Source organism: Coenobita brevimanus, chromosome 6, assembly GCF_032717465.1.
Source record: "Coenobita brevimanus isolate Jiangsu-jjx chromosome 6, ASM3271746v2, whole genome shotgun sequence".
In the NCBI taxonomy this organism is placed as follows: domain Eukaryota; kingdom Metazoa; phylum Arthropoda; class Malacostraca; order Decapoda; family Coenobitidae; genus Coenobita; species Coenobita brevimanus.
This window is the reverse complement of record NC_136959.1, coordinates 6941693-6967492: the sequence shown is the minus strand read 5'-3', so window position 1 is coordinate 6967492 and position 25800 is coordinate 6941693. Positions and strand designations below refer to the sequence as shown.

Below are 25800 nucleotides of genomic sequence, written 5' to 3'. Positions count from 1 at the left end.
GGAAATTAGGAGGGGATGAGGGAAGAAAAGTGTGAAAAACGGAAAGAGAGTAGGACAGTAACAGTTGGTGAGCTGACCACCTTGCTATCTTTTGACGTCTAGTCACGTGGACAAAACGAATATTAAAAATGGCTAGACTGCAGCTGTGGCGGGAGAATATGCTTATGAGGATTTGTACTGTGAAAAAAGAAATGGGATTTATCAGACATCATGTAGAAATACGAGATAAGTATGGACAGTAACATGCTAATTTAACTGACGATATAAACCCCCGTCCCGGCTGATGATATGTACTGTAGAGACGGATAAATAAACCGGTGGACACTTAAACCCTAGTGTGACCCGCCGTAGTGTAGTAACCTCCCGACCATCATATCCGAAGCCCTCAAAGCCTATTCAGTGGCTGTTTCGAAACCAACTATACCAGAAACTTGCACTGACTATCTGTTATGAACCTCGAACTACTTCAGTCATGTGTGTGGAAGACTGGATGAGTTAATTCAGCAAGAAAGGATATGAGGGTGAGGGAGAGTGAATGAGACGGTACACTAAAGACTACGAGGGTGCAAGACGGTACACTAAAGACTCCGAGACTAGGAGACGGTACACTAAAGACTGCTAGACGGTACACTAAAGACTGCGGGGCTGCAAAACAGTACACTAAAGACTGCGAGACTACGAGACGGTACACTAAAGACAGCGGGACTGCAAGACGGTACACTAAAGACTGCGAGACTCCGAGACGGTACACTGAAGACTCCGAGACGGTACATTAAAGACTTCCAGACTCCAAGTTAACATGCACCATCGGGAGAAAATTCTACAGTACCTTGGATGCATTATGTATTATTGTGCCAATCCATTTTCTTTTTTGGTTTATAACTATTTTTAAAGGCCACTCCGATCTCCACTTCCCTATTTTGACAGTTGTTCCCGTCAGTACCTATTTTATCATCTACAGTGTATCGAACATTTGTTGAGAGAGAGAGAGAGAGAGAGAGAGAGAGAGAGAGAGAGAGAGAGAGAGAGAGAGAGAGAAAGTTGGGATAACTATTTTGTGAGAGAAAAAGAGAAAGGGAGGGTGAAAGGATAAATACTGATAACAGGAAGGGGCAGCACGAAAAATAGAAGGATGAATGGAAGGCAGAAAAAAGATAATGGAGTGTGTGAGGGAAACAAGCAGAACCAGAGGCAACTCCAAACAAAATTTTTTATTCATTTATATTGATATTTAGCGGTGAAAGGATGTCACCTAAAAATTAATGAACACAATAGTTACATGTAGAAGTGAAACCGACGGAAATATAAGCAGTGGCTGAAACTGAAGATTACTAATTAAAAAAACGCTTCAACCTCTAAACATACTGGGGCAAGAAGCGTTTAAAGAAAGGACAACGAAAATCTTTGAATAAAAATGCAGTAGATGATGAACAGACAAACATGGAATACGGTACATCTGATTTAAATGCAGAATCGGTTGTGTTGCTTGGGAATAGTTAATATATTCTACGTAGGAAAATGGTAGAGAGCAAGAAGGCAAAGGAGAGGTGTGGCGGACGAGAAGAGATGTTTAAAGAACTATCTACGTCAAAAATATGCAGTGAACACAGTTTGTACAGTAAAATACTATATGACGAAAACTATAAAAAGCTGAAACAAGTAGGCAGAGTAGAAAAATGAGTGAAGAGAAATATGAATCCAGTCGGAGAAAATAGGCCTACTGTCAGTAAAATAAGTGCCGAGAACTTAAAATGCCTTCACTCTATTCAAACACTGCCTTACCGAGTGTAAAGCAGCCTCTGGAGAAAGACAACAACCTCGCACACCAAAGAGATACCACACCGTAGAACAAGGCAGCCGACTTCAGAAAAAGGATAAACTTGGAGAAGAATTAGAGATGACGAGGTGAGCAAGAATCAGGAGGGAGGGAGAAGGAGTAGAGGGAAAGAGAGAGGAGGGCAAAGATACAGAGGAAAACTAGAATACCTTATTGAGAGAGAGAGAGAGAGAGAGAGAGAGAGAGAGAGAGAGAGAGAGAGAGAGAGAGAGAGAGAGAGAGAGAGAGAGAGCGAGAGAGAGAGAGAGAGAGAGAGAGGAGGGACGGGGGGAATACTATCTGTCTAGTAATATATCGAGCAAGATGCCTTAGTTCTAGTAAAAGGTGTCACGAATCAATTCGCGACATTTCCCTTTTGTGAGAAGCCACGAACTATTAGTGGAAAACTCACTGTGTATCGCTCAGCTAACCGTTTCTCCCTCCATTTCGGGGTATACTTTCCAAAACATTAGTCATTGTTTTCAAAAGTGACCGATTTAATGCACTTCACTAAGTGCTGTACTGAGCGATACTATTGTTCTTTATTGTTCGCCTCTGCTTCCCTCAACCGTTAGCCACGCCTTCTTCCGGTGGCTTGTGCGTCCTGCCTATATATCATTTGAATTCAGTCTAGTTGTTGCTTTGACGGAGAGAGGTCCTGTGCTCAAGAAGTGTGAGAGGTCAGCTAGCACCCAAACTCCATTAGTACAGTTAATCCAAACTCCCACCCCCCGGGTGATACATAGCATTCATCGACTGGTATTTCCTTTGTGTATTTTGTAGTTTTAAGAGTTTAGTTAAGGTGTTTTTCCTAGGCGTAAGTATTTAGCTTTTGTGTGAGTGAGTGAGTGCGTCTCATTGATTTGAATTGAATTGTAACGTTAAATTTATTTTTGTAATCAATAAATTTAACAGTTCTTTTTCTTGAGCTCAATGTAAAGTAAAATCTTGTTTCATTTCTCCAAATTAAGCTTATTTTCCGTATAGCTCCTAGCTTGCATAAACGTTTGCTTTCATAACTGGTACTTAGACCAGTCTTGTTGTATTAATTTAATATCCGTTGTGCCACCTAGGGGTTAAGCATCGGCAAGAACCTGATGTTATTATTATTAGTATTAGTTATTTATTGTCAGGGGTGAAGTAACTTTCTCCAGAGGCTAACAGTACTAATTCAGCATTCGTGAGTAATTAGTCTCTGCTGTGTACTGTTGAGAAAGTTTATAAATTCTCGTTCTCAGAGAATCGTGCTAAGCCAGCGTAAAGTAATCGTTGCTTGATGTAGCAAGACAATCATTGTCTCTGCTCTTCAATATTATTGAATATTATTATCAATTTAAATAATATTTAAGCATTTATTTTAAAAACACCGTGATATCATAAAAACCCCGTGACAATTGGCGACCTCATTCCAGGATATTAACTCCTAGCTATAAAGCTATTCACGAGATAGTGCTCACTCGTTCATATTTAGGTATTTATTATTAAAGTTTATAGGCACAAGCTTACTGGTGTTTACCCTTAATTTAGCAAGTGAATTTTTGCTTTATTAATCAATAGAGTACTTAACTCTAGTTTATTCTTGGTAACGCCAGACGATTTTATTCGCTCCTGGGTAGTCGCTACCCATTGTGTCTATTATTGAGTCTTCCCAGTCATTTACATTTTTGATTTATTCTTTGCCAGTTAACTAGATAAGACTGGTCACCACTAGCTTGTGTCTGTATTCTTTACTTGTGTTTATTAGTATTCGTCGCTAAGCAGTCAGTACTCAATTTCGGTTTGCTTAATAAATTAGCGCCATGGCTACTACTGTATACTTACAGGAAGCCAAAGATATGGGTCTTTCGGACCCAACCGAAATTAAAGAGTATATACTCTCACGGCATAATCAGGAGCAGCAGCCCGAGAATGATGCCCGTGAAGAGCGTAAGATTCAACGCAAACACGAGCGAGAACAGCGCGAATACGAGCGAGAACAGCGCGAATACGAGCGTGAACAACGAGACAAAGAACGAGAACATGAATTTGAAGTGCTGAAGCTCCAGCGAGATTCCTTGGCTTCAGACACGTCTGGTGCAGTTGGTCCAAGCTCCACGAGCGTTCTCCCTGCACATGTCCTGGTGACCCCACGCATCAAGCTTCCTTCATACAAGGAAAGCGAGCGAATTGAGCCGTACATAGCTCGTTTTGAGGACATGGCAGACATGTATCAACTGGATGAGGCAGCTAAGCGGCTTCAGTTTCTTAGCCTATTTGAGGGCCCTGCCCTCGATATTCTCCACAGAATTCGTAGAGACAATCTCACATATGAGATGATGAAAGCTGCACTCATTAAGGCGTATGGTCTCACAGTAGACGACGCCAAAGTTCAGTTCATGCGAGCTCGTCTCCAAGACAAGGAGACAGCTGTTCAGTTCCTTGATCGTCTCACAGCTTACTTAAATGAGTGGATGGAGAAAGATGAAACTCCTTCCATGCGTGAGGGGATAATTGACCTTATGCTGCGTACACAGCTAGAGAGGTCGTGGCCTGCTGAGCTCATAGCACAGCTTAAGATCTGCCAGGTGAAAGATGCCAGCCAAATGGCAGAGAAGGCTGACGCATTCTTTACTGCATACGGGTATCAAGCTCGTAAGCAAAACATCTGGAGCAGAAAAGATACTGCCAAGTCTGGGAAGCCATCTCAGACTGAATCCCAGCAACAAGGTCATTCTCAGAATAATGGCCAAGGTCCAAAACCGCAGTGGAAGGACCAGGGGGAAAACACTCAGAAACCTGAGTGGAAGAGGTACAACAAGTACCCTAACCAGCAGCAGTATCAGCCATGCAACCGACCGTCGGGACAAACTTTTTCACCACCAGCTCAAAAGAGGCAGGAAGCAAATGCAGCCTTCATTCCTCAGCAGCAGCACGGTGGTCACGTCCCTACCAGTGTGGGTACTTCCCCACAGTTCACTAGTCCCACAGTGGCAGTGAACCCCCCTCCACAGATGGCCAATGTTCCATCTCCCCAATATAATCCACAAGGCACAATGTTCGCCACATCAATTCAGCAGCCTCATGAGTGGCTAGCTGCTTCCTCCACAGGCCCCACCACAGGTGACAGTACCTTCCTTGTACAGCCAGGGTTTGTGGGAGGCATTCCTGTGAAGGTCCTGAGAGACAATGGTTCCTCAGGTTGCTCTGTCAAGCAGAGTTTAGTTCGGCCTGAGCAGTATACAGGTCGACAGATCCATGCAAACCTTATTGATGGATCAGTGAGATTGTTCCCTTAGGCATGTATCCAGGTGGCATCTCCATTTTATACTGGTACGACATTTGCAGTTGTCATGCCAGAACCCTTATTTGAACTCATCATTGGAAATATTCAAGGAGCCAAGGATAGTTGCTCCGATGATGGCGCTACTCAGACTTCGGCTGCTGCGGTAACACGAGCCATGACTGAGGCTCCAGACTGTGTCACCCCAGTGATCATTGAATCGCCGCAAGATCTGATGTGCAGTCAACTTGTTGTACAAGAACAACATTCTGACCCGACACTTGCTGCTGTACGGAACAAACAAAAGGGTCGAGTGATTAAGTATTCACGGGGAGGTCGAGCCAAGTTCCTTCGCAAACAAGGACGGCTCTACCGTGAGTCACGAACACCCGAGGGCAAGGTTCGACTGCAGTTTGTCGTTCCCGCCAAGTACTGCCTAGCAGTGTTACAATGGGGTCATTGTTCAGCCTCAGGTCACATGGGCAAAAGGAAGACCCAGGGCCGTATCCGAGCTGACTTTTTCTGGCCAGGGATGGGACGAGACATAGACAGTTTTGTCCGTTCCTGCAGTGTGTGCCAAAGTATCACCACTAGTCAGGGACATGCCCTTCCTGTGCCATTCGTAACCACACCTGTAATCTCTGAGTCAGTTGAGAGACAGGGTAGTGGTGAAGTGGGTGCAGACCTGACATCTCGCCCATTGGCCCCACAGGACACATTATGTCCAGGGCCTGTACATACATATTATGTACCGTAAGTTAAGGGAGAAGACTGGGCGAATAATATTTCACCAGGGTTTCCAGCTTTTATTTGAGTAATCCAAGGACCAGCCTGGTTCCCAGTCAAAAGTGTAGACCTGACGTCTCACTTGTTGGCCCCACAGGACACAGTATGTCCAGGGCCTGTACATACACGTGTACTGTAGGTTAAGGGGGAACTGAGAACTCGGCAGAGGCGACTTGAGGCTATGGAAGACCCGAGTTTGCACAAGGATTCTCAGCTCCCCGATACTAATATAAGTATTGTAGGTTAAGGGGGAAGTGAGAACTCCGCAGAGGCGACTTGAAGCTATGGAAGACCCAAGTTTGCACAAGGATTCTCAGCTCTCCGATACTGTTATAAGTACTGTAGGTTAAGGCACTTCCTCCCATTTTCTATTTTAGTGTGATGGGCGAATTATATTTCACCAGGATAGGTATCCTCTGTCGGAAATTTAGGAATAAAGGTTGAGGACCCGTGTGCAGTTCGAGGCTGTGGAAGACCCGAGTTTGCACAAGGATTCTCAACTTGCCGACCATAATCGTGTGCTATAATTAATGGCGACCTCGAATATACGTTGTAGCACTGACTGCTAGGCAGAGAGAGTAATTGTAACATAATAAAATTTTGTCTCATTGACATTTTTGATGCTCCACCTCAATTGGTTTTGCAGGTTCAGCAATGGGTGTAGCAGTTTTGCTGTGCGGACCAGCTGATCGTCTGCCGCACGCTGCCGCCTCTTCTCCTCTGCCTTCGTCGTCGCCATGTTATTATTTACTATGTCATTTTACACGTAGGTACAGTTACACTACAACTGTCACACCTACACCGAGTATTACATACATCACGCTACACAACAATTAGTTGTCAGTGTAAATGTAGCGACTTTTCGCTCAGTTTGACCTGAGTACAGGATTTTCACCGTCGTCACGGAGTTTTTCCCTCAAGCTTGCTTCTAATAACGTAAATACGAGGTTTTTTCGCTTACTGGCGACTGTGACTTTCTCCTGTAGCAGGATAGCACACACACCACAGTGTGAATCTTGTGTGACTGAGTTAGGATGTGTACATATATATATATATCTACAAATTTTTTTCCATAAGGAAAAAATTTAACTTTGTAAGGGCGTAATGTCACGAATCAATTCGCGACATTTCCCTTTTGTGAGAAGCCATGAACTATTAGTGGAAAACTCACTGTGTATCGCTCAGCTAACCGTTTCTCCCTCCATTTCGGGGTATACTTTCCAAAACATTAGTCACTGTTTTCAAAAGTGACCGATTTAATGCACTTCACTAAGTGCTGTACTGAGCGATACTATTGTTCTTTATTGTTCGCCTCTGCTTCCCTCAACCGTTAGCCACGCCTTCTTCCGGTGGCTTGTGCGTCCTGCCTATATATCATTTGAATTCAGTCTAGTTGTTGCTTTGACGGAGAGAGGTCCTGTGCTCAAGAAGTGTGAGAGGTCAGCTAGCACCCAAACTCCACTAGTACAGTTAATCCAAACTCCCACCCCCCGGGTGATACATAGCATTCATCGACTGGTATTTCCTTTGTGTATTTTGTAGTTTTAAGAGTTTAGTTAAGGTGTTTTTCCTAGGCATAAGTATTTAGCTTTTGTGTGAGTGAGTGAGTGCGTCTCATTGATTTGAATTGAATTGTAACGTTAAATTTATTTTTGTAATCAATAAATTTAACAGTTCTTTTTCTTGAGCTCAATGTAAAGTAAAATCTTGTTTCATTTCTCCAAATTAAGTTTATTTTCCGTATAGCTCCTAGCTTGCATAAACGTTTGCTTTCATAACTGGTACTTAGACCAGTCTTGTTGTATTAATTTAATATCCGTTGTGCCACCTAGGGGTTAAGCATCGGCAAGAACCTGATGTTATTATTATTAGTATTAGTTATTTATTGTCAGGGGTGAAGTAACTTTCTCCAGAGGCTAAAAGTACTAATTCAGCATTCGTGAGTAATTAGTCTCTGCTGTGTACTGTTGAGAAAGTTTATAAATTCTCGTTCTCAGAGAATCGTGCTAAGCCAGCGTAAAGTAATCGTTGCTTGATGTAGCAAGACAATCATTGTCTCTGCTCTTCAATATTATTGAATATTATTATCAATTTAAATAATATTTAAGCATTTATTTTAAAAACACCGTGATATCATAAAAACCCCGTGACAAAAGGGTTCACAGAAAGCAGTTAACTCCATGTCGCCCTATCCTCTGCCATCAAGCAGCTCTCCAACGAGCTCACACTATCCTCACTCATAAATCTATCTACCCCATCACTCCATCTCGTCCTCGGTCTCCCTCTCCCCTCTAGCATTTTCCACCTCACTCACATAAACTCTCCCAGTCAATCACGTATTCTGCATTCTCTCCACGAGGCCAGATCATCTCCACATACTTCTTATTTTCAGCACAGCCACGTTAGCACAGCAACTCTTTTGAATTTCCTTATTTGTCTGTCTGTCTCCATGTAACCCCACATGCTCCTTAAAAAAAAAAAAATCGTTTGCATTCCCTTCGCTTTTGACTTCTGTCCTTACGATAAAATCCCAAACTTTACCATGCGTTATAATGAGGATCACAGTTCTGGTTTGCAATTGCTTGATGACTTCCTAGCTCACTTCCATCTTCCTTATCACTGCCTCCCTTGTGCTTGCAATTTCCCTTCCCTGATGCACACTTTCTTTCACTTCATTGCTTTCACTTTGATCCTTGCATACCACGCCACCTAAATATTTGAAGACTTGAGCACTTCATGCCTCGATAACTCACAGAATACAATGAACACAAGTATTCATTCTATCCCACGTTTTTCCTGAAGCAGATATCGTTTTTCATCCCACCTCAGCACATTATTCAGCACAAAGTATATAGAAATTCCTTTTGCTTAAAGAGCAGGAGCAATGACATCAGTGCCACTATTTCACTAGTAGTTTCACATTAGTAGTTTGTTTGCTTTATTTAATACTATTGAAATAGTACATAGGTGGTAGGTGGTGGCGACCATCATCCACTCACTTGGAGTGCTGCTTACTTCTTCCTTCATCCTTAACGTTCTTTTTCTGCGTCCGCCCTCCTCTCTTCCTCCTTGTCCCATCTTTCCTGTCACTTTTTATTACTCATCTTTCCTTTTCAGGTGGCAGTACATTGAATGACAAGCCTAATCGTTCCCTGCAAGCCAAGAAACCATTTACAGTGCTGGGTGGTACCAACACAACCAAACCATACGTGTTCCCTACCTGCCAACAAGTGGGTTGGAGGAGGGTTAGCGCCCCCTCCTCGTAAAACAACTATATCAAAGTCAGACGAGCACCCCTCACGGGATTATTTACCTATAAATAGATAGACAGAAATAGTAATGATGGAGCTAGGACAACAGAAGCAAAACTAGTAATCTTGTGAGCTTGACGTTTACAGCAGTTGTTCAACAATACCAATGGAAGTACAACACAAATATTTTTGAAAACACATGAAATACATCTTCGTTATCATTTTACATAATAGTCCATAGTTCTCACAAAATCATGGGCGCACATAAGAAAGTTTTTGTCCTTCCTGCTTAACTTCGGCCTTGTATTCTATATCAATCCACCATCAAACACAAGATTTAAACTGACAAAATAAATATCCCCTTGAGAAATATTTGTTATTTAAAGCGTTATCGCAAAATTCTCTCCACTTTAGCCATTCCATATCGATCCACATTCTAACAGGCAAAACATTAAGAAGCGATTTTCTCAAGATCATGCATTGACAAGACAAGCCAACACAAACAAGAGAATTTGTTGCCACACAGGAGGTAAGGAGAGTGACACGCATGGGCTGAAAAATATGCTGCTACTGGCACACACAACAGAAAGTGTGTGTGTGTGTGTGTGTGTGTGTGTGTGTGTGTGTGTGTGTGTGTGTGAGAGAGAGAGAGAGAGAGAGAGAGAGAGAGAGAGAGAGAGAGAGAGAGAGAGAGAGAGAGAGAGAGATTATCGTTCTTTGTTTTCAAACTATATACCTACGTAAATTTATCCGTTTCTCTTATTATCTACTTCTGTATTACCTATGTCCTTCTATCAGTCTGCTGGCGTGTGAGATCACCTACTTATCTATATTTACTGTGTGTATACCAGTCCGTTTTCCTGTCGGTCTTCGAAAAGCTTATTAATGTAGAGCGACCTTCTTCTTTGCCGGGAAGAGTGTTACTATGACCTCTTTTCCCCACATTATAACTTTTTCCATTTGTCTTCTCTCCTTGGAATTTCTTGTACCGCCCCTACATCAGGCATGGCATGATTCTTCGTCAAGCTCACCTGCTTATGATTACCTTTGCTGGTTCCTTAATTTTTGTCCCAGTATTCTTCCTGTTTCTTTCTTATTCTGCTGTACTTCTGTCTTTTTCTGGAGGGTATCATATATTCCCTGTCTGTTTCACGTTTACAGGTTTTTCCCGTGTTCAAAGGCTGGAGATGAAAAATCGCAGCGAGAGAGAGAGAGAGAGAGAGAGAGAGAGAGAGAGAGAGAGAGAGAGAGAGAGAGAGAGAGTCCTGAACACACCACTCTCCAGCTGCTGCTAATCCAATTTCTCCCTCACTAAGGCGGCAGGGAGCCTACAGTACACTATCTGGCGCCTTATGAACCACTTCACGTCCTGGCTTACGTTACAACACTCCCAGTCATTATCTGTCGCTATGGGAAACTAAAGTCGCTCACACTGGAAAATTTAGAACGTGTTTGAGGCAACAAGCTTTCTAATGTTGGTATTTTAGCTTTCATTTCCTAGTTCACGGAAGCTACATTAATTTCCAGAATAAGCCTGTTATGGGGCACAGTTTGGAGTCTTCTGGATTCACTCAGCAATATGGTGGCAAATTCTTAGAAACACCACTTACGTGACAGCATGTTTTTTTCAATCAGCTTTTGAACTGTGGTAGAGGGTCCGTTGTGGCTTTCCATGATAACTAAATTTTCGTGATTAATATTTTTAAAACAATATGAGCGCTAATATTATCAAAACACTCTCCTTCACACACACTTAAGCAGCGCATATTATCTTTTCTTTCGTTTTCCAACAATTTTCCATGGGTCTGCTTAGTTGCAATAGTTTCCAAGATGTCTAAGTTTTGGTGCTGTTTTCCAATCTTCATGTCTGATGGTGTTCTCCTTTGCTTCGCTTGCTCAAACGATAATTACAGTTCCCGTAGGGATTTTTTTTTTTTTTTTCTGCTCTTCTTGTTGGTATTTCATGCCTCTCGCCACCGCCGCACGAAATATTACTGTCCCCACCTGGTCTGAAACTCATCTGAGCCAGGCATGTGAAGACACGTTTCTTTTATTTTATTCAGTATGAACCTTAGATTTTATTTAAAAAAAAAAAATGAAGAAGAAAAAGAGGATGCACAAACAGCTCCTGCAGTACAGTCACATTTTCTGTTCAACGCGGCCACTGTACGGGAGACTTTTACTCGAGCGTGTCGTAGGTGGTGGCGACCAATCATCCACTCACCTGATGTAGTGCTGCCTACCTTTTCCTTCAACTTCATCATTCTTCTTATGTGTCTGCCCTCCTCTCTTCCCATTTCTCCCGTCTTTCCTGTCACTTTTTATTACTCCTCTGTCCTCTTCAGGTGGCTTTACACTGAGTGACAAGCCTAATAGTTTCCTGTAAGCCAGGAAACCAATTACAGCGCTGGGTGGTAACCATACAACCCACCCATATGTGTTCCCTACGTGTCACGAAGTGGGTTGGTGGAGGGTTAGTGCCCATCCCCGTAAAACAACTACAGTAACTCATGGACAAACGGCCACCCCTTACGGAAAACGGCGTCCCGCTCTAGATAAATATAGATACTGTAGTGACAAATCTCCTGTTTGTTCTCTTAACTATTTGCAAATGAATTACCAGTACATATAGAAACAAATACATGTAATGACGCATGAGGTAAAATTTGAAAACTGAATATATTAATAACTGTTCCCTTACTAGCTATTATCCATTTATTTTTTCATTATCAAATGGTCCCTTTTCTTTCCAACATTTTTTTCTTCTGTTCCTTTGCTCTTGTTGTTTCTCCTGTTTTATATTCAATCCTTTATCTCTTATTTTTTTTCGTTCTTTCATTTTTTACTTTTTTTTTCTCACATCGTCTATAATATCTTATTTCATCTACTTCTCCGTTCTCCTGTCTGTCATTCCCTCCCTCGCCCACTTCTATCAGCATTTTCTTCAACATAATATGGCTATGATGGAAATAAGCTCTCTTTATTCAGATACTGTCATTATTACTGCCCTTCATTTATCAAAGCAATGAATTAACTTTCCGCAGCGGTGGTCGAGTGGGTAGTGTTACAGACTGTTGCTGCCTCTTAGCGCCAGACTTTGAATCCTGTTTACACGCAGCTGGCATGTCAACGGAGGTAGGTTCGTAAATAAAATGAATAGCCTACCGTGGATAACATCTAGGGAAGGTAACTATGGATCATTAAGTAACCCTATATCCCAGGAGACTGGGTGAACATCCCACCGCAGACACAGAGACTTAACTACAGAGATGACCACCAAGACTAAGTGCTTCATGGTGTCTGCTCCAACTTTCACTTTACTGGAATATCGGTGCCCTCTCTCTCTCTCTCTTTCTCTCTCTCTCTCTGCTTCCGTTCAGCATCTCTCTCCCAGCTTCATTTTCCCCCTCTCCCCTCCCACGCAAACTCTATCTGTACCCTTTATGGCTTGTTATCTATTCTTTTATTTATTTATTTATTCATTTTCAAGTTCGTGTGTTCTCAGTCCTTCCATTTGGCCTTAACTTACATTCGTTCCTCCCCGTCATTTTCTTCTAAAGCAGGTTATTAGATTTTCTTCTCTTGGTTCGCGTCAGTAGCAGCGTCCTTTATCGACACCCTTTTAGCCTACCAACGTTGCTGCCTCGCCCATCAAAGAATCCAGGTTCCTTCACACCGCTTTCCATTCCTAGTTACGGTATTTCTGTTAGGACTCTATTATAATTACAAATCATAATAGATAGATAGATAGTGAGGCAGATAGAAGCAGGGAGTCAGATGATGAGAAGGTACTGTGTCTGCGAGAATCGAGCAATGCTAAACATGCTTACACACTCTTAACTCAAGGAATGCTTTATAGGCACACGACAGTGCCTAGTGACCATACACACACACATACACACATACTCACACACAGGCTTCTAGAACTTTCCACTCACAAGGAACACACGTGATACGTCTCCTGTTTCACCAGAATTTAGGAAAGAGAGGGCAGAAGGAAGCTAGCGATAGAACAGACAGGTCGCAGGGAGAAGGGCTTAGCAACTTGAGAGAGAGACAGAGAGAGCGAGATAGAGAGATAGCTAGCGGGACTCTATACTTCGCTCTGTGTGAGACACTTGTTAATATTTCCAAGACAAATAAAAATAGTCCCATACTATTCTTTACCTCTCCTGTCACTACATGACAAATGGAAAAGAAGATTATCTACTCACAAAGCTACTCAAGCATAACAACCGCTCGTCCACAAGTCTAATATATATAATTTCTCTACAAGTAACTACAAAGTTGTTATGACATTTGGTAGCAGCGAACGTATACGAACCTCGTCTACGAATCAACGTTGAATTCCTACAAAATATCAAGATTGAAAACAAGAATACCTCTCACAACCAACAACTCACAAATAGCTTCTGACAGTTTTCTCCAACCCCCCCTCCGTCTCCCCGATCATCATGCTGATGTAGAGGTGAAGAGGTCACAGGACGCCTTGCAAGTAGTTTAACAATATATTGACACAAACAATCTTGCAACTTCTACAACGAACCAGCGAACTACAACCATCTACAATCAACTACAAGTAACAACTCTACGAATCGTCTGTATAATCTTCTACACGCACCTACAAGTAGCGGCAGTCTTCATCCTACAACGAGTAAATCACAAGAGAAAAGGACCGAGAAAACATCGACAAAGAAAAACGGAACAAACAAACGAAGAGTGAGACACGACTCATAACCACCAGACCTCACCCTCCTCTCTCTGCTACATCCACCCAACTTCCACTGCTAACGCAGGAGTCAAGAGGTCAAGACGACGAAGCAAATACCAAGTCCATATTCACAACTCATCTTACTCACTCATCTTCACTCAAGTTACTCATTGCTACTCATTCACTCACCACAGCTACCAGTGTGGGAAGTCGACGTCATCATGCGTGCTTGCTGAAAAAACGCCACGTCAGTCAACTCACCACCTGCACCATCACTAACACCATTATCACCACGGTAAAAATTAGTGAGTTACAAAGTTACTTCATTTATACAATACACAGTGATAGACAATAAGCTTCTGCACAAACATATAAAACGTGCTGTATAGTTACAGCTTAAATACATATACCTATTTCAATTATCTTCATAATTCAATCATTAAATACTTGCATCAACAATAAATATTCTACACTGTATATATTCATTCATTTATTATAACATTTATTTACTACCAACGAGTGTTACCATTTATACCTACATAAAATACGTGTTTCATACATACAGCTATACATTATTATATCTACAAAGTGATAAAGAAAATATACCATCACGGTTACTCAGTGAGCGATTAAAAGAACTGTATTAAACATTTATTAATTAAAGCTACCTAGTGGAAACATAAATTAAGTTACAAGGTAAACTAGAGAAAAAAAAATGGCCAACACAAATGACGTTAGCAAGAGTGAACATCTTCAACACAATCGTGAAGACAATGATTTCCACACAGTGCTGACACACATATTACCCACGATAGGTACAAGTGAACAACAAGTCAGTGTATATAGTTAATACTGTATATAGTGTATATATATATATATATATATATATATATATATATTTGTTTTTATATAAAATAACAAAATATGGGACTATATAATATCATTTTCAGTAATACCTGTGCAATATAAACTAAACCTTAAAAAAGGGTCCCAAGGGATTTAACCAGCAATTATGCAACCATGAACAACATAGAAAAAGCGTACACAAGCGAAGAAAAACAAACTATAGAAAATCAATATATACCAAAAAAAAAAAAAAAAGAAAGAAGGTAAGAAAGAAAAAAGAGAGAAATAGAGTAAGATCACATAACAAACAAATGAAAATAAGTGTAAGTGTTACTACATATGCCAAAATACCACATAAACTACGAACAAAAAGCAAATTGTTGTCTCCACAAGCAAGTGGCATGACACATCATCACTATCATCGACCGCAGCATATGTTAGGACTGCAATTATTACAATTATGTAACGACAAACGATTGCATTATGTTGCACTTGCTACAATTATGTAACTACAAACGATATGTAACAATTATGTAACTCCATATTATAATTATGTAATGACAAACGATTGCATTATGTTACACTTGCTACAATTATGTAACTACAAACGATATGTAACAATTATGTAACTCCATATTATAATTATGTAACGACAAACGATTGCATTATGTTACACTTGCTACAATTATGTAACTACAAACAATACTACAAACAATATGTACCATTTATGTAACAGTTGCATTAACAAGATGTAACTTTTATGTAACTTTAACTACAATTATGTAACTACAAACGATATGTAACAATTATGTAACAACAAACGATTGCATTATGTTACACTTGCTACAATTATGTAACTAAAAACAATATGTACCATTTCTGTAACAGTTGCATTAACAAGATGTAACTTTTATGTAACTTTAACTACAATTATGTAACTACAAATGATATGTAACAATTATGTAACAACAAACGATTGCATTATGTTACACTTTGCCAATTAACAGTTGCATTAACAAGATGTAACTTTTATGTAACTTTAACTACAATTATAAGGCCAAGACACTTATGTAACAGTTGCATTAACAAAATGTAACTACAGTTATAAGGCCAACACAATTATGCATTTCACTACAATAACCCAAGTACATACTGTATTACAGTTAAATAATTTACTTTACTGCATTTATTCAAATATGTATACAACTTGTTTAAAATGTAATATTACTGAATAATCACTATTTACTATAAATATCATATGTATACAATATTCATACAATTATGTTACTTTTACAATATTATGTATTTCACTTAATTAGCTTATAAGTTCATTATAATGTGTATATAATATGTATTAATATGTTATGACTATTAACTGTCGATGGTACGCCATTTTCGCGTGACCGAGCAATATGTTAGGACTCCATATTATAATCACAAATCATAATAGATAGATAGATAGAGAGACAGATAGAAGCAGGGAGTCAGATGATGAGAAGGTATTGTGTCTGCGAGAATCGAGCAATGCTAAACATGCTTACACACTCTTAACTCAAGGAATGCTTTATAGGCAAATGACAGTGCCTAGTGACCATACACGCACATACACACATACTCACACACAGGCTTCTAGAACTTTCCACTCACAAGGAACACACGTGATACGTCTCCTGTTTCACCAGAATTTAGGAAAGAGAGGGCAGAAGGAAGCTAGCGATAGAACAGACAGGTCGCAGGGAGAAGGGCTTAGCAACTTGAGAGAGAGACAGAGAGAGCGAGACTGAGAGATAGCTAGCGGGACTCTACTTTATACTTCGGTCTGTGTGAGAGACTTGTTAATATTTCCAAGACAAATAAAAATAGTCCCATACTATTCTTTACCTCTCCTGTCACTACATGTCAAATCGAAAAGAAGATTATCTACTCACAAAGCTACTCAAGCATAACAACCGCTCGTCCACAAGTCTAATATATATAACTTCTCTACAAGTAACTACAAAGTCTTTATGACATTTCTTCCTCCCAATATCCACCTAGCTTCCTCATCTTACATCTTGTAAATCTTTTTAGCTTAATTCACCCACCAATTCCACACTGTGTCTTCTTACAAAGAAACACTTTCTTGCAACACCTTGACCTTCTACTGTTCCAATACTGTTCACCCACTTGCACTTCGCCTCTCCAAAACACATCGCCAGCGTATCTTCATTTGCGCTGTCGACACTCTTATTTACAAAGTTTTCTCATCTCATCTTCCTGCTGTTTCTTCTTCACTTTCTCCTCCTCGTTTTGGCTGTGGAGACCGGTGTCATCTCAGAGTTTCTTTCAAGTTCTATAAAGACAAACTTCCTTGAACTTTTCATTTGCACCTCGTCATCGAATCAAGATAATTTCACATTGCAATATGTGTTACATCTAAGCAAGCGTTTTTGTAAAGTATAGTACATACACCATAATTACAAATCATGCCATTAATGAAGTATGAAGGACTGCATTTCTCCTTCCTACATATGTACAGTATCTCCGGAAAAAAAAAAAAAAAAAAAAAGTAAAGGTTTTCGTAAGGTGGTCGTAGATTTTAGGTGATGATTGACCAAATCGTTAACATATTTAACCCCAAAAAGCTCGAAGAGGGAATAATGATTTTCTCACTAAGAAATGGGGTAGAATGGACTATTTCAATCCCACGTGTATCCTTATGAAAGGGCAGCGTGAATCATACTTGTTATGAATGTGTACTTACCATTTACAGGTGTTTATATGGCGAATACAGCTCAATTAGCACTTTTAAAGTTAGCAAAGTATGCAACAAGCACTTTCTACCTTATTTATATCCCTAAATAAAATGCTTATACACGTAAAATTATTACAAGTGTATGCAAATAACTTCAATTAAATGAGCCCTCATATACTTCGTACTTCATATTCGTCAAATAAACCAGTGGCACAATGTAGCAGTATAACTCAGCAGAAATACATAAGTTATCCCTTCGAATATCGACGAGTGAATGTAACGAGCAAAGACAACTAAACGGAGCCTCAGGCAAACTTCTATTACCCATGGCCTTCAAACCAGTTGTAATTTTTGGCGCCACACCTGCTGCTGTACAGGAACGGCACTTGGGGTACAGGGATTTGACTGATGTGCTGTAACTTGTTTCATAATCCACATGTTTTCCGAAGGTAAAGCATGTCTCGTACACTACCACGTAACTCCGGCCTCGGCGATATGACCTGATGTGGCCGGGTGTTGTTGATATACTGGTGACAAGCTTTTGTTGGTGAACTTCGAGAGCCATAGATAGATATGGTGGTGGCAAAAGGACATATGAAACTAATGGGATAAGGGGAGCTTAGAATAAGTAACACAGAAGAAAAATCGATATTATAGTAAATAGAAAAAGAGGGTGAAGCTAGAAAGATAAACATAAGAGCTGGAACAGACAAAGGAATTTAAAATGGCCAACACTCCCAAGGGAATGGAGGACGACTTCCATACAGCATACAGTACGTAATGGAAGGGAGACCACGGGTGAGATGGATGGATAGAGTGGAGAGATATATGTGAGTAGGAAGTGTGAGCCGGAGGAAGGGCAGCCAAATGGTTAAGGACACAGGGATGTAGGGGAGATTTGTTTGTGGCGACCCCTTACGAAATTAAAGCGTCTGACTATGTTTTGAGTGACTGATTGATTAACATAGAAATGCATTTAATCCTAAAAAATGTGTATTTGTTTGGTTCGATCTTTAATCCCAAAATCTCTCGAAAAGATCTTAATATAAAAAAAAAAAAAAATGAAAAGTTATCCGATAGTTTATATTTTAAGCTAAGTGGTAAAGTATATATATATATATATATATATATATATATATATATATATATATATATATATATATTTTAACGTGTCCGACTCTGGGCAAAGGCTTCAGTGCCTATACCCAAGTCCCAGTAGTCCTCCCACATCTCCACATGTCACCACTTCGGCGCTGACACCCACCATCCATATTAAATACATGCCAGGGCTGTCTTATACAGGAATGGTGTACTGGTATTAGCGGGGGTACTTTTATGACATCGGCGGGTCATCTTGTAGATCAGATTTTTTTTTTATTAAATTCAATTCCTTAAACTGTTCCCTGCCCCAGCTGGGATTCGAACCTGGGTCCATTAGAACTGCAGGCCATCTCTCTACCGTTTCAGCCACCGCCTACCCCATGAAATGTATTTGAATAAACTAAACGAATGCAATATGGCCTCCACCACAGTATGAAATCCATAATAATATCTTCTAAGAAATAGGGAAAGGATATAGATAGATAGATAGATAGATAGACATACAGATAGATAGATAGGTAGACAGATAGAGATATAAAGATGTATATAAAGGAAAGACTGGAAGAGAAACAATGTGTGGAGAAACGTAGACGGGAGTTTATGATAAGGGAGCTTGAGAAAAAAAAGAATTTGAAAAAATGGGGAAATGTATAAGTAGAAAATTTGAAAGCTGAAAGAGGGAAAGAAATCTGAGTAGGCGTAGAGACGAGGTCAGGAATTAGGGTGGAAAGATTATAGAGAATGGAGAACTAAAAGAAACAGATTTCATTTCTTCTGTCACTTAATCTTATACTGTCTTTCTGGTAACTCTGTAGCTTCTGTTGCAGACTGCCTCTAAAGCTATCGACAGCGGTGGTCGATAAGGTTCTGTCTTTTCATCAAATCTCTCCCTCCCATCTCTTGGTAACCATCTGAGCTCTTCTGTCCATTCGTATGCTGAGAAACTCCATCCTTCACTTGTCCACTCACTTATCTCACCAGTTGCCTCACCAAATTGGGGGTAAGGTGGCACCAGATGTCTATCTCGACTGTTGGTTTTGACTTGGGTAAAAGAAAGCCTTTATATTTTTTTACAGTAAACCAAAACCCATTTCTTTATCTTTCAATCCACTGAAATCTTCAAAAAATGTGTCCAATAATTTTCAACAACATACAGCCTCGTGTTTCATTGGAATTTCGAGCTCTCCGAACTTACCATGAAAAATATCACACATTTTCACTAGCAAAATCCACTTTAATGGTTTACTTTTCTTTTGCCGTGTGCATTTGTTGACTTTATACTCTGGCCTTTTTCGCCCCGGGGGAGTACAACCTCTATAAGTGGGAGGTTCACCCCATACAGCTCGTGTAAATACGGAGTCAGTGATTCATCACCTCATCCTTTACCTCATTGCCGTAACGTTGTTTTAATGATTACTGGTCTTTTGATCTGTCTGCTTGCATCCTTTCCCCATTGCGAGCGTTGCACAGTACCAGCCAAGCAACTCCCCCACAGTTTTTTTTTTTCTATCTAAGGCAAGAGTTTTCCAGTAGTCATTTTTTTTTTATAGATTCAACTGGTCAACTCTGAATTTGTCTTCCTTAAGCTGTATTTCCCTCTGCCCATGACCTCCAGTCTTTTAAACAATGTGTCTAGTCATCGCGGAAAAATAAATGGATCTTGATATGGCTCTCTTTTCCTAATTTTCCTGCAAAGAACAAATGTTTTCAGTCTTCCAGCACTTAGCTCTGGTTGGCAAATCGCTCTGGACAAGGAATCGCCTGTAATTTTCTATAAACATGAACACTGGTCACTTATGCTTTAGGATGGGGGAAAAAAGGCCATAATGCAAATGGAGGAGAGACAGACGATATTGATTTTTGCACAACAAAACAACAGCAGGGTAAAGGCTGTGGTTATTCTGCAAGTGTAATATATCATCACAAACTTATAGATTTAAGGATGTGTACCGCTGTGGCCTTGGCTGGACTGACTAGGATTTGGTCTGTCTTTTTTTCCATCGGTATGATTCCCAGCTACATGTTTACACATAATACGCTGAAACTATATTTTTATTTATTTTTTTTTCCCTGCACATATAGTGCAGGCCGGGCCATACATGAGCCCGGTCAGTGGTGTATGGGCTGATTAAAAAACAGTAAGTGGGGAGGACAAGACCTTGGGATTGCCCAGCACACACGTCCTGTCTCCTGACTGGCCTTGTGGTGTGTGACATATTTTTATTCTTTACTAAACCAATATATTACAACTGACTGAGGTAGGAGGGATTACTTAAGTATTATAACCATCGTGAACTGATGAGGTCTTTGCATATGGGTTTTGAAGTATCATTATCAACACTTATTTCACGAAACATACAAGCGTCATATTTATACCACCTAATAACAACATATAAATCGAAATGGAAAAATCATTAATACTTCCAGTCCTTCATCGATAAATATATATTTTTTTAGCTGTCCGAGAAGCCCCCTGTTTTTCCCAGTACGCATTCTCGACGTAAAAAATCCCATGCCCTGCATCTTGCCACATGGAGAAGTGTTTGTTTGCTAGCCATTTTCCACGCCAATATAAGGTCAGAAAGGAAGCTGGTGTCGTAACTCCCACTTATTACTCTGCTAACATCTCTGAGTCACCCCAAGCCCCCGCCAAAACACCGCTCCCACCTCCTTTATTAACTGTAACGCTGATACTTCTTCACACAGTACACACTTTGAGCTTTTATTAAAAAGTTCATTTGATATACGAGAACATTGACTTAGAGAGTGGGTCATGGTGTGCGAGAGTAAAAGACCTTGTGTGTGTGTGTGTGTGTGTGAGAGAGAGAGAGAGAGAGAGAGAGAGAGAGAGAGAGAGAGAGAGAGAGCGTTTAACAACAACACAGGTTTTATAGTTATATCTCATTATGATTTTAAAGAAGAAGTGGTCATAACAATTAAGGAGAATATTCCAAATTCCAGATATTACGTTTTGTGTTTGTGCCAATAATTTCCATAGTATATTGGTGGATACTGGGAGTCACATGTGTAATAATAATAATAATAATAATAATAATAATAATAATAATGGTAGTCTAGTAGTAGTAGTAGTAGTAGTAGCAGTAGTAGTAGCAGTAGTAGTAGTAGTAGTAGTAGTAGTAGCAGTAGTAGTAGTAGTAGTAGTAGTAGTTGTAGGAGCAGCAGTAATAATAATAATAATAATAATAATAATTATTATTATTATTATTATTATTCGCGCGAATTCAAAAGTGTTTAGTAGGTTTCAAAACTCGAAATACCAACACGACCATGTAGTTCTGCATCATAAATATTGGCCTAATTAAACCCTATATTTATCCACTAGTATCCCATCAACAGGATTATAAGCTGAGAAAAGAAAATTTCTGAATCACTTCTTTAAAAATTCCACAGAGGTAGATTGCCTTATAATGTGACTAAATCAATAAATAATCTAAGTGTTGTGTGGAAACATAAAAGGAAAAAAAAGAGAGACATGGAGCCAATGGACACCCCCTACTGTTCTGGCCTCGTCAAAACAATTCCAGAAAGTATGACAGGAGGAGGCAACATACTGACTTCCAGTAGATACTGAGAATCATAATGCTTAAACCTGAAATCGATAAATGGGACACATAATACAAAATCTGACTAATTTTTTAAGTCCTTGACAATGATGGAACGTATTTGGCCTTCCTGTATGGCTGCTGGCTTTATTCTGTAGCATGGGATGCAAGTTGACCTTATATAGTAGCCAAAGGCATTCCACACAGAACCATGAAAAATTAGGGTTTCGAGCTCCACTTTGCGATTTAAGGTTAAGCATACGACCTTTAGAGTCACCACACTTAAGGTTCTTTAAAGGTTAAATCCACTCCAGGCTCTTCATGGAGCTATTCTACTTCAGTTAAGAATGGAGTAATAGGGGTCCTTGGAGAAAGACCAAAAATGATACTACCGCCCTATTCAGTATCTGTTTAGTATTAATAATTTGACAGGTCAACCCATGAAGTGTTACAATAGTCACTGCGGAGCAATGAACGAGTGAATATCGAAATACACTGAGGATCTATATATTTACCTTTTTTGACATACAGATCTCGAACACTAAAACTGAATGCTTTCACTAATGGATTTATATACTCCCTAAAATCTACTTTCAAGTCAAAATATAAGTCAATATTTCAAACAGAACTGGGACAACTGAACTATATTTCCCCGTCACTTACTCGATGTAATGCTGCTTTGGGTGTCTACCCTTTCCTCTCTTCCATCCTTCCTCTTCTGTCTTTCTTTCCCTCTCCCTTTCCACTTTCTTCTGCCTTGTCACGAATCAGTTCGCGACATTTCCCTTTTGTGAGAAGCCACGAACTATTAGTGGAAAACTCACTGTGTATCGCTCAGCTAACCGTTTCTCCCTCCATTTCGGAGTATACTTTTCAAATCATTCGTCACCGTTTTCAAAAAGTGACCGATTTAATGCACGTCACTAAGTGCGCTACTGAGCGATACAATTGTTTCTTTATCGTTCGCCTCTGCTTCCCTCAACCGTTAGCCACGCCTTGCGTCCTGCCCATACAATGTATTTGAATTCAGTCCAGTTGTTGTTGCGACGGAGAGAGGTCCTGTGTTAGCAGTGTGAGGTCAGCTAGTACCCAAACTCCACAGTTCTTCAGTACTTCCATCCTAGTTCAGCTTGGGTGATACGCAGCATTCATCGACTATAGTATTTCTTTTGTGTATTTCCTAGTTATAAGAGTTTAATTAAGGTGTTTTTTTTTTTAGACGTAAGTATTTAGCTATTGCGTGAGTGAGTGTGTGCGTCTCATTTAATTTGATTTAAATTGTAACGTTAAATTTATTTTTTGTAATTAATAAATTTAACAGTTCCTTTCTCGAGCTTAATGTAAAGTAAAAATCTTGTTTCACTTCTCCATAATTAAGCTTATTTTCCATATAGCTCCTAGCTTGTATAAACGTTTGCTTTCATAACTGGTACTTAGACCAGTCTTGTTGTATTAACTTAATATCCGTTGTGCCACCTAGGAGTTAAGCATCGGCAAGAACCTGATGTTAGTATTAGTTATTTATTGTCAGGGGTGATGTAACTTTCTCCAGAGGCTAACAGTACAGTAATTCAGCAATTGTGAGTAATTAGTCTCTGCTGTGTACTGTTGAGAAAGTTTATAAATTCTCGTTCTTGAGAATCTTAGCAAGTCAGCGTAAAGTAATCGTTGCTTGATGTAGCAAGACAATCATTGTCTTTGCTCTTCAATATTATTGAATATTATTATCAAATTAAATAATATTGAACCATTTAATATCAAAATTACAGTGATATTATAAAAACACCGTGACATGCCTATGGGTGACTTTACACTTCCTCTTCTGTCTTTCCTTCATTCTTTCCTCTTCCTTCTGCTTATTTGGTAACTCTACACTGAGTGACAAGCCAAATGGTTTCCTGTACTCCAGGAAACCATTTACTACGCCTGGTGGTTTAGTGGGTAATTAAGGTGCTCCAGTCGGATTGAACCGGTGCAGGTTTGTATCCAAGAGATGGTTGGGGTTTAATGCTCACGTAATGCCACTCAACGATGAGTGAGGCTGGTCACTCTCATCTTAAATGTTAGGACCAACTTTCCTAGCCCCGGGCTCCTACGCTCCTCATGGGGCGACATAGGATTGGATGATGGATGGATGGATAGTACAGTATCACGGTTTACTACATTTCAGGGCAATTTGTTCCATATATTTACAACTCTATGAAAGAAAAAATGCTTAGCTTCATGTGACTGAAATCGTCTGTCAATAATTTTATGCCCATTACCTCTAGCACACTTTGACCGATCAGCTGTGAAGTATTTATCAATGGCCATATTATCCTGTCCTTTGAATATTTTAAATATTTGAATTAAATCTCCTCATAATCTCCATTTAGTTAGGGAAAAGAGATTCAGGGCTTCTAAACGCTCCTCGTATGGTTTATTTCTCACTCTAGGATATCATCTTTGTCACTCTTCACTGTACACTCTCAAGTTTCTCCATATCCTTTTCATAATACTGTGACCAGAATTGACTGCAGTACTCCAAGTGCGGATGCACTACGAAATTATACAAAAAGAGGATGATATCGCATTTATATTCAGATGCTCTACCTATGAATCCAGTCAATTTATTGGCTTTTTTTTTTACAGCTTCTGTACATTGTTTGCTTGGTTACAAATCATTTGTTATTATAACTCCTAAGTTTTTCATGGTTAATCCTTTCAAGTTGGACATTATTCATGTTATAAATGGCCCTTACGTTTTTATTGCCATTGTTTAGCACTTTACTTTTATTAATACTGAAACCCATTTGCCATGTTTGGGCCCAGTTAAACAGTTGATCAATATCTCTCTGAACTGCCTGCCTCTACAATGCTGTATCTGCTTTGTTACCTGTTTCAGTGTCGTTGGCAAATTTAGATATCTTACAAAATAATCCTTCATCAATATCATTTATATATATTTAAAAAAAGAACAGGACCTAACACTGAGCCCTACGGCACTCCACATGTAACGTTTATCCAGTATGATTCATTTCCATTTATTACAACTCTTTGCTTTCATCCGGTGAGCCAATCTTCGATCCACCCAGGCACACTGCCATTGAAATCACGTGCCTTTAGCTTCTGAAGGAGTCTTCTTTGTGGAACTTTGTCAAAAACGTTCTGAAAATCCAGGGGCCGGATGCACTAACGCAGTTGCGGTCCCGTAACTCGCTACGGACGGGGGAAAAGGGAGCGGCGTCGGATGTTGCCATGCACTAAACACTTTCGGAGACCTTACAGGAGCCGGAGTTACGATCGCCGCTAAGGGTGGGCCCGACCAACCTTAACGTCTCCCGTATCTTTCAGCCACCAGAAAATAAACTGAATTAAGCATTCTCTCGTGTAAACGAATTATTTCACTATACTGGGTAGTTAACAGAGGTGCTGTACAACACTATACAGTGCGCTGAATTGTACATTAATGTAAATTAGTGGTTTCAGTATTAGTGTTCATTAGTGTTCTACTGTATTATATGCTCATCAGTGTTGTGTAGTACTATAAATTAGTGTTTTACAATATTAACGTATGCTTGAGGTTGGTAGAAAATTATAGTGTGCTTTAATGTAGTCTGTAGTAGTGTACAGCAATGTTAGTGTAAAATAGTGTAAGGTGCAGTGCTGCAGAGTAGTATTATATATTCTGTTGTGCAGTAGTGTACACCGTCAGGACATGATCCTCTAGGAGAAGAGCCTAATAGGTCTAGCC

At 39.9% G+C, this 25800-nt stretch overlaps 1 protein-coding gene across 1 annotated transcript in view; it reads right to left on the bottom strand.

Annotated features, from left to right (window-relative positions):
• The window catches only part of LOC145399635 (uncharacterized), an 80782-nt gene that overhangs the window by 10537 nt on the left and 44445 nt on the right, over window positions 1-25800 (bottom strand). The window lies entirely within an intron of this gene.